Source organism: Sorex araneus, chromosome X, assembly GCF_027595985.1.
Source record: "Sorex araneus isolate mSorAra2 chromosome X, mSorAra2.pri, whole genome shotgun sequence".
Taxonomy (NCBI): Eukaryota; Metazoa; Chordata; class Mammalia; order Eulipotyphla; family Soricidae; genus Sorex; species Sorex araneus.
In genome coordinates this window covers 233354253-233365155 of record NC_073313.1, presented here as the reverse complement: position 1 = coordinate 233365155, position 10903 = coordinate 233354253, and positions in this window count along the sequence as shown.

The window sequence follows — 10903 nt, the reverse complement described above, 5'->3', positions numbered from 1 at the left end:
TGCAAGGCAAACGCCCTACCCGCTGTGCTATTGATCCAGCCCCTCATTTTAAACTTAAGTATATTCCTGATCACCCCTGCTAAAAACCTTACAGTGGTTTTCTACTTAAGAATAAAATAACTTTTGCACTCTGCAACTTGAAATTTCTCTCTTCCCCAATTCATCATAAGCATCTCTGACCTACACTTCTCTTCCTCTTACTAACCTCCAGTCCCACTGCCCTGTTGACTTGTGTCTGCTGCACAACTTCTATACTTCTATACTTCTTTCGCCTGGCTCAACTTTTCCTTCAACTACACATTTTTCCTCCTCAAGTCTTTGCTCAAATGACACTTTCTGAGAGAACATACCCATGTCAAACTATGTCAAAGTGCACACCTGGCTCCATGTTAGTCTGTATTCTTCATTGATTTGTCAGTGTCTATCATATAATCACATTATTTTCTTATATATTATCCGTTTCTCCCACTACGTAAAAGTTCCATGAGGGCATAAGATTTTGGTCGACTTATTTGCTCACTTATCCTTAATTCTAAAAATGTACCTGACCTTTCCACCTACTGGATAAGCACTTGTGAAGAAATAACTATGAATAAATAAAAGACATTTTCAAGTTAATAAATATTGCTTTATACAGAAGAGCTTTCCTTTTAAAATATTGAGCAGATGATGGGAGATATCAAGTAAATAATGGAATGACAATCTGAGAAATTTCTGCAATGGGGAAGAAGCTGAAGTAGGACTAAGATTCTAAACTTCTAAACATCAAAATAAGCTTTTTAAAAGTAAATCCAAGAAAATCACATGGATCCCATAGATTGCATACAGGTGCACACACAAATACTCCATACAAACAATTGCATCTTCCACACTTGGAAAAAAAAATTCAACCAGAGAAATGAACTAGAGAAACCTAGTTCCAAAAACATCTGTCCAGAAAATGGATTTTCATGTTTATTAGTTAAGAACCCATGAAATGAACTGCCCTCAGTAAATTGGTCCTAATTCCCTAAGGATAAATAGCACCACTTATCCACTATACATACTGCTGCAAGAAGCCAAAGCCAGACCCTTGGACACCTGGGTGATTTAAATGACTAGTGCTCTAGTGGCAGGAACTGTGTCCCAATTATTTCATAGTTCTTTGATCTTAACATCGTAACACCTCTAACTCTCAATTTCCAGATTTATAAAAGTATGGGAAAGTAAGGACATTTCACTGTAGGGAACGACCATATGTGCAATGCTAATATCAGGTCAGCACTCACTAATATTATTTACCAGCACCGATCTGGCCAGCATCTCTGCTATCCCCAAGACAAAAATACTCAGCCCCGCAGACAATTCACCAGAACTGGATTCCTCCTCTAGAAAAATCATGGTTCCAATCTCCTACCGAAATCCTACATGAACCTTAAGATACAGTTCAAGAAATGCTTCGCCTTCTTCCAACACCCCCAGTCGCCATCGTGTGTGTGGTGGTGGGGGGGAGGGAGGGAAGGAGAGAGAGAGAGAGAGAGAGAGAGAGAGAGAGAGAGAGAGAGAGAGAGAGAGAGAGAGAGAGAGAGAGAGAGAGAGAGAGAGAGAGAGAGAGAGAGAGAGAGAGAGAGAGAATCTCCCCCAAGAACATGGGTAAGCAGTCCCTCAAACTCACCCCACAGAAAATTCCGCAGATAATTAGCGATCCTCACGGAGGGCTAGCCACAATTCCAATGGTAAGCAATAGAATGGTTCACACAACAGAAAACTCCCCTCCAGGTGTTGACGTGTCGCCTCGCCCGTCTCACCCAAACGAGCGTCCAAGTCCCAAGCGACCACAGGCAGCAATTTAGACCCACACCAGGGACTCCTTTCAACGCCACAAGTGCACCGGTGCAGGTGCCACAGTTCGGGATGCTGGAAAGGGGAGAAGGCAGAGGGCAGAAGTAGGCGGAACCGCGGGCGCCGGGGCTCCACAGACAGGAAGACCCAGGAGGGCACAGCACCGGCAGGTCGGTGTCTGGAAAGGTACGGAACCTGCCAGACGAGGAGAGTCCATGCCAAGAGTCACGAGACACAGACTTACCGCGGTGTGCGGAGCGGGAGTCACCGCCCAGCTCTGGCAGCTCCAGCGTCGGCGGCGAACAATCACGTTTAAACTCCGCGGCCGTTAGCGGTTACCGCACCAGCCAATGAGGTCCCTGATAAAGCGGCGCAAAGGAGCGCGGTTACCAGGAAGTGCGAGGCGGAAGAGGCGGGACCTGATTGGAGACTTTCTAGTGGGCGTGGTTTGGGAGGCCGGAAAAACTCCGCCCGCTGTCCTGGGGATTCTTGAGAACCCCTGTGCCTTAGTAATCACAAATCGGCTCTTACTGATTTATTTTCTGATCATTGTATTTGTCTTTTCTTAAAGACTTTTTGGAATAAGTAATATAAAGTTGTTATGTGCCTACGTAGGCAGGTTGGGAGGGAAACGGGATATTGGTGAAAGGAAAGTCACACTGGTGGTGGGCGACACTAAATCTTTGAAACAATTGTACAGTGAACAACTTTGTAAATCACGGTGTTTTTAACAAAAATTTGTTTATAAATACCCTTAGTATATCTTGAGTTCTCTTTTCTCACTTGTAAAATGAAAGATAATAGCAACACCCAATATGTTTTGATGATGGTTTTAATCAACAGAACCTTTTGTTCAAATACATTAATATTGCTTCATTCGTGACTCATTTTGCAGCGGTAATTTTTTTTTTTTTCTTTTTGGGTCACACCTGGCTATGCACAGGGGTTACTCCTGGCTCTACACTCAGGAATTATTCCTGGCGGTGCTCAGGGGACCACATGGGATGCTGGGATTTGAACCCGGGTCGGCTGCGAGCAAGGCAAAAGCCCTACCCGCTGTGCTATTGCTCCAGCCCCTGCAGCGGTAATTTTAAAACTAAAACGAAAAAGAAATACAGGATGGTTAGAGGTAGGAGAGCACTCTTTATAAAATGTGCTGATTATTTTATCTTAGGTCAAAAATTTAATGGACCAAGTGCTTTATAAATTGTAAAAAGTTTTTGAAAATGTAAGTTATTGTGCACAACTATTGCAGTTTTCCAGATTTGTTAATGTGTTTTTTGGTTTTGTTTCTGTTTTTGTCAAAGGAAATGTGCCATTGAAACAGCTTCTTTTTCACCAGTTAGATGCCTGCAAGGCTTAACAGTCTCCTGAAGTCTGAGGGAATATTTTTTGTTGGTAACTTTACTGAGGGACTAGCCCCTGGCACATGTCTTAACATTTAGCATCTTTGCATTTCTTTACACCTTCGAATTAAGATGCCAGCAGCATTATTTAGTTTTTCACTAAAAGCTATACCCAATTTTCTTTTGAACTTGGAGGAAAAGGTGACAATGAAATTTCTTCCAAAGCTCTGTATCTCACTGATATGTAAATATTGTATCAATGGTCTATTTTAGCTTAATATATAAGAATAGCATTTCCCTTTATGTATAGTTATATAAAGATACTTATGTTTCAAGGCCATTAATTTAATTTTCTTTCACAAGATTCTTTCCTGGATTTATGCAAAGAATTTGGAAAGACTAAGCAGACAACAAAACTCCCATTAGGTATGTCATTCTGAAAATAAAAGTAGTTTGTTATATCTAAGTTTTGCTGATTGATTATTCAGTGAAATAGTCTATTTCATATTCTTATCAACTTCTTGATTCATTTGAATGCCTAACAACCCGAATCAGACGCTTATGTTTGAATAGACGTGGCTCATTGACGGCAGTTTCTATCTTAGTCATCTACGCAAAACATCCAACTATGATGAAGAAGAAATTGAGAAGTTCTACATGGAGCTGGAGAAGTTCTATAAAGAAGACCACACCTTCTACAAGGTCATTGTCGGTGATTAAAATGCTAAGATAGGACCTAGAAGGTCACCCTAAGAACTCCACATCAGGACCCTTGGCCTAGAATGGAATGAACAGAGTGAGAGACTGTCTGAGTTCACATGTTCACCAAGACCATCCATGGTAACTCACAATTCTAGAAGGCAAAATCTAAATGTTGAACATGGGAGTCTCCAAGTGGACAGTTCTACAATAAAATTGACCACATCATATTCAATGGACAGTTTTACCTGACCCATGTCGCTGTTGTCCCAAAATTCCAAAAGGGATCAGACCACTGTCTCCTTCATGCGAAATTCTACTTTACAGAGCAGGAAGAATGGGCTGCAAAGTTTAAGAAGAGAACTCCCAGAACAACCACCAACTGGGAACACTTTGGCACTATTGCAGCAATATGGGAAGATGCTGTTGTTGACAACTTCGACTAGGAATACAATCAACTGGTTCAGCACCTCTATGATTGTGCGAGGAATGCAGTGAGAGAAAGCCACAAAAAGTTGCCTGTCTTCGGAAAGTCTTGAGCTCATTTGCCAATGTGGTCTGGCGCAAGCCTCAGGCAATCACAAGCTAATGTCTGAGCTCACAAAGCTGTGCAGAGAAGTAACAAAGGAAGACCTCAAAGACAGAAGAGCAGCAGTGTTGGCCAATTTGGCAGAAGCCAGGAAAAGCATTCGCAACACCCGCCTGTCCTTTGCCAACTATAAGACCAAGATGACTGCCCTCTGACATCCTGATGGATCAATCACATCTTCCAGAAGGGCAATGGAAAAGGTTATCCAAGACTTCTACCCGGATCTCTTCAATAGCCACATCCACCTGCCCACATACCAAATTCTGCAGGATGGATATGTCGTTCCCAGCGTTCTCCCTTCTGAAATCTGACACGCCATTTTGTCGGTAAAGACATGTACAGCACCCAGTCCAGACAAGATCAGACCCGAACACCTGAAGAATCTGTCGCCAGTACTCATCAATACACTGGCTTGGCTCTTCACACACTACCTATCTGAAAGCAAGGTTCTGTCCCAATAGAAAACCAGCAGGACCATCCTGTTGTACAAGAGAGACATCCATGACATCAGCAACTATCGCCCAATCTGCTTGTTGTCCGTCATTCACAAGTTATTCACTTGAGTCATCCTGAATAGGATTAGCAGAACACTTGATGAAGGACAACCATGCAGGCAAGCTGGGTTCTGAAAAGGATTCAGCACGATCGACCATATCCACACGGTGACCAAGCTCATTTAGGTTTCATGAGAGTTCAAGATGCCACTCTGTCTAATGTTCATTCATTTAAAGAAGGCCTTTGATTCTGTTGAGACTGAAGTGGTCATCGAAGCCCTAGTCAAACAGGGCATTCGAACTCAATACATCAAGATCCTCTGTGAGCTGTATTACAGATTCACCACCAGGATCTCACCATTGTACAAAGAAGTGGTCATTGACGTAAAGAAAGGGGTTTGGCAGGGCGACACCATTTCACAGAAACTCTTCAGTGCCACCTTCAAGAACATCATGTGACAACTGGAATGGGAATGAATGGGAATGAAGATAGATGGTAGGCAACTATACCACCTCTGCTTCACTGATGACATCGTTCTAATAACACCAAATATCAGCCAAGTGGCACAAATGCTGGCTAACTTCGACCGTGAGTGTGGAAAGGTCAGACTGCAGCTGAATCTCACGAAGACATTGTTTATGAGAAATGGACTAGTCCCTGATGTTCCATTTGCCCTCAATGGAATGAACATCTCCGAATGCAGCAGTTATATGTACCTAGGTCGAGAACTCAGCATGACAAATGACCTGGTACCTGAACTGCGCAGAAGGAAGAGAGCTGCATGGAACACTTTCAAAAGCGTCGAAGAAGTGGTTAAGAGGACAAATAAACTCTAGCTCCGGGCTCATCTTTTCAACTCTACCATTCTTCCTGCACTAACATATGCCTCAGAGATCTGGGCCCTACGAAAACAGGATGAGAACGCTATCCAGGTATCCCAAAGAAGAACCGAAAAAGCTATGCTTGGAGTATCACATTTTCACTCAAGTGAGGGAAGGAATCCGGAGTTCCAACCTCAATCGACGATCAAGAATCAGGAATGCTGTCTCAATTGCCAAGGCATCGAATATCAGATGGGCCAGACACGTAATATGATTTAGAGATGACCATTGGACTAGAGCTGTTACCGATCAAATTCCACAGGACATCAAAAGAATGCATGGCTGTCCACCTACGAGATGGTCAGACTTTCGTCAAGACCCTGAATGAACGGTTTGAGGGTCTTCTCGTTCCTGGAGTGAGCAGATGCCATTGGGCTACACTACCATGCAACAGGGATGAATGGAGACGTTACTGGCACCCACTCGAACAAATTGATGAACAACGGGATGACAAGTGATACAAGTGATCAACTTCTTGTTCTTTTAGGGACATTCAATAAGTGTATCCCCATTTTACCTTACAGAATTTAGACAAATGATACAAAACTTGGTATTAGGTTAGACATTTGAGTGTACTATTTCAAAATAGGTGTCTGAAGAAATCTGACTATGTGAATCCTGTATAAATAGAAAAGAATTTGTTGATTAGTTAGCTGCTCAAATACAACAGAATACAGTAAAAGCATCAGAATTTTTAGAATGCAACATATTGATTACAGAAATTTCTGTTATCTAGGGCTAACTAGTCTACCCAGTCTAATACATTAAATGCTCAATACATATTGTATGTTTTTTCAAATGAGCCATGTCAGAACTCTACCATTTAGTAATTATTTAATCTTGGCAAAGTCACTTAATGTATCTGGACTTCTCTTTTCTTATTTGTAAAATGGAAGTTAATAGCAACACACGATATATCTTTATGATGGTTCCAATTAACAGACACTTTTGTTCAAATACATTAATATTGCTCCATTCCTGATTCATTTTGCTGCTGTCATTTTTAAAACAAAACAAATAGGAAAGGAATACAGAGTAGCTAGAGGTAGGAGAGCACTTCTTTTTATAAAATGTATTGGTTCTTTTATCTTAGATCAAAAAATTTAATGGACCAAGTGCTTTATAAATTGCAAAAAGCTTTTGAAAATCTAACTTACTGTGCACAACTATAAACCTAAGGAGTACTATTAATTGAGTCAAATTTAGCTTGATCTTACTTAACTTGCTTTCTGATCATTTGCTGGCTGGTACAATGAACAGAGACAGGAGTATGGACAAAGCACTTGCACATACAGTCAGATGTATCTGAGCACACTTCAGAAGCATGAACACTTCAGCACTGCCATTTTGGATCCCTGGCACACCACAAGTATGCTCTTAGCGCACCAGACTCAGGGTGTGAGTCCTGTGTATTATTTGTTGCAAGCTGCATTTCTATAACATAAGCCAGCTTAAATGAGTTCATGGTTCTTTTGTGCTACTGTCTTGTACGAGACACTGACTTTTGCTTTTTCCCCCTCCATTTTCCTTTATTCTTGTTTTTCTTGATTTTCTCTACCAAAGGATGGCTCAAGTTCATTAATATTTGATTAACCATGACCCACAATCTTCACAGTAAGAAAGAAGAGAGGGAGAGAGGGAGAAGGCTGTACAATAATGAAAACCCTCCTTAATACGTCAGTACTGACAGAGAGAAAAATCAACCAGGAAAATCAGCCCCTGAAGGTGGGAACCAAAAGACACACTGAAGATCAATGAGAGGGAGAGAGAGAGAGAAAGCGAGAGAGAGAGACAAAAAGACAGAGAGAGACAGAGACAGAGAGACAGAGAGAGATCTATAAGTACTTATTATTTATTAAACCATCTCATCTGATGATATATATCAGTCTGGTAGATTGAATTGCACCAAGGAAAACTAACGTAAGTTGATAAAAGTAAAAAAGCGTTTGAAGGGTTTTACTATATCTCGGAAAGTTTTACCTTATTAGCTTGGAACAGTCAGGGTTCAGGGACAATTGACAGCAGACAAGAACCCAGTCACAGTCATCCACAGCATAATCTATGATGTTGTTGATCCTACACAGGCAGTAGCAGCACTCTGTGTTGTTGTTTGTACCCCCTCACTCTACCACCACCACCACCACCACCACCACCACCACCACCACCACCACCACCACCAGTGTTCCTGCCAAGTCCAGGAAGTGGGCATTTTGTAAGTTCTCCTCTGCTCCTGCTTGGCATCATTAGGGCCTAGGGTTAGTACAACATGTGTGAGGAGTGAAACCTGGGTCATAGGTTGCAAACACTTCCCATTTAATACAAGTATATTATTGTATTTAAAACATTTGCTTCCTTAGGGACTGAGGGTAGCTCAGATGTAAAAGCACCTGCCTTACAAGCATGAGGCTTCAGGTTTAATTTCCGGCATCACTCATGTGTCCTGAGCATGATCCCTTCAGCATTGCCATTTTGGATCCCTGGAACACCACAAAGTATACTCCCAGGGTGTGAGTCCTGCAGCTCAAGTTCAAGCTCCTGACATCACAACAGCAACAACAAAAAAGGGAAGAGGAATAAATGAATTAGGAAAAAGGAAGAGGAGAAGAAATAAATGACCATTTTATAAAACAGACTTTACATTTTAAAAATGCTCATACTCCCTTAAATTTATTAAAACTAAGGCTAGAGACATGAGCCAAAACTTCCCTATTTCATAAACACTTTCTCCTAACATAATAAAAGGAAGGAATTGCTTTTGCCTAAAACTCTCAGTTGACACTACATTGACTACAACAGAAAGTTAAGGCCTTTTAAAGATGATGTTGATCATGAAAAGAACTAAAATTCAGACTGGTTACCTGATGACTTAAGTGTAGAATTTAAGAGGGAAAAGAGAAATATAAGGGATTTCAGACTTTTCTTAAAGGAAAAATTCCTGCAATGAATATGAATAAATGCAAATAATAGGCTCATCAAAGCAAACTTTGTCAGTCAAGGCAGGAATCTCTAAGTATCTGATAGATGATTCTAGAAAATTTGCTATATTTACCACTAAAACAAATATACATAGCTCAAAGATCAGTTCCAGTGCTGCCCCAAAGATCATACAAAGTCAGGAACTGAATCTAGGGGTCCCACATGCAAAGTATGCACTCCAGTCCTCTGAGTTATTTTCACATCCCTAAGTAATTTTCTTTTTGTTTTTGTTGCTATTATTGTTTATTTTGGGGGCAGAGGAGATTTCAGCTGTACTCAGAGCTTACTCCTGGCTTTGTGCTCAGAGAACCATATGTGGTGCCAGGAGTAAAGCAGGGGTTGTCTTAATGCAAAGCAAGCACTTTAACCCTGGTACTATCTTTTTGGACCCTCTCATTTTTTTTCCAAACTCTTTTCTATGGACTTGTACACTTGTCACACAGATTGAAACTGTAATTGTCAAGATCACCAAGAATTTATAGGTTGGTTACCAAATCTAATGGTCTCTTAATTTCTTAGCAACATTTGACACAAATAGGTCCTAATATTGTACTCCTTTCCTCTACCTCTTCCTTGTCTGACCTCTAAACACATCTTTATAAGTAATGGTATTGATAAAGGTAAAGTCAGTACTCCATTCTATTTTCTCTTATTTAACTGTCATTTGCATTAATGTCTCTGTATAGTTCAATGGCTTTAAATGTTTATGCTATCCTGGGGCTGGAGAGATAGTACAGAGGTTGTTCACTTGCCTTGAATGTGGCTGACTGGGGTTTGATCCCCTGCATCCAATATAGTCCCTTGAGAACCCCCAGTAGTGATCCCTGAGCACACAGCCGGGAATACCGCTGGGTGTGAGCTTAAAAAAACAATAACAACAAAATATTGATGTCATCCAAGTTTATTCCTTTAGCACAGAACTTCATTACTGTGTTCCAGATGAATTCCATTGCCATATGATCTCTTTACTTGGAATTCTGTTAAACAAATAGTCTTCATAATCCAAAATGCAGCTTCTGATTTTTGTCACAATTCCCATTTCACTAAATGACATCATTATCCAGTTGCCAACAATCTAGAAGCAATTCTGCATTTTCCCCTTTCTCTTATTTCCCATCCATAACAACCATTAAAATGCAGCTTCCAGATCTCTGATTACTGAAAGTATTGATTCATGGTCTCAGTTGCTGGACTATTTTTGTTTGTTTTGGGGCCATGCGCAGAGGCACTCAGGAATTACTCCTGGTTCTATGCTCAGGACTCACTACTGGGGGTAGGTCATGGAGACCATGCATGGTGCAGACCATGCATGATGCTGAGGATAAAACTCGAATATACAACAGGACAGGCAAGCACCCTACCCATTATATTATCAATCTGGCCCACCAGTTGCTCTGTTTTTATATCTATCACTTTCCTGGCTGCAGTTCTCACAGACTAGGTCCTTCCAGTGACTAAGGCCAGGATGCCAAGGCAGGCTCATTTCTGGAAAGCAGGACTCCACTCATGGGCAACATTGGTTTGAAGACTCCCTACTGACTTTCCAGAAACTTTCTTAGAATTGCAGTTTACTTTCAACTTTCCCTATCCTTCCTTTGCTATCCTCAACAGGAGTTTATCAATATCTAGTTTAAAGCTTTCCATTCCCCTCCAGATCCCTCATTTTTCATTTCCAAGTATCTTCCCCAATAGCTCTTTTGCATGTTTTAATATGACCACACTGTATACTTCTTGGAGAACCTGAAGTGATACATCAAAATTGATCCATAGCAAAATTTTTGTTGCTTCCATTCCCTAAATATATCTTCTTGCATCTACTTACTTCTCTCTTTCTAATCTCCAAGACAGGATACATAAGGTATGCCATTTCTCTTGGGTTACTGCAAGAGCAATCTACTTTCATTTTCTGTCTCTTCAATCTGTTCTCATTTACAGCAGTTAGAGTGACTAAAAAAAAAGTAAATTAATCATTCCACTTCTGCTTAAAACCTTCCAATAGCTTTCCATTACTCCTTTTTTTTTTTTTTTTTATTGAATCACCATGGTAGCTCCAAAAAGCTCCAATGCTTTCTAGTCTAAGTCTCGGTGATACAATG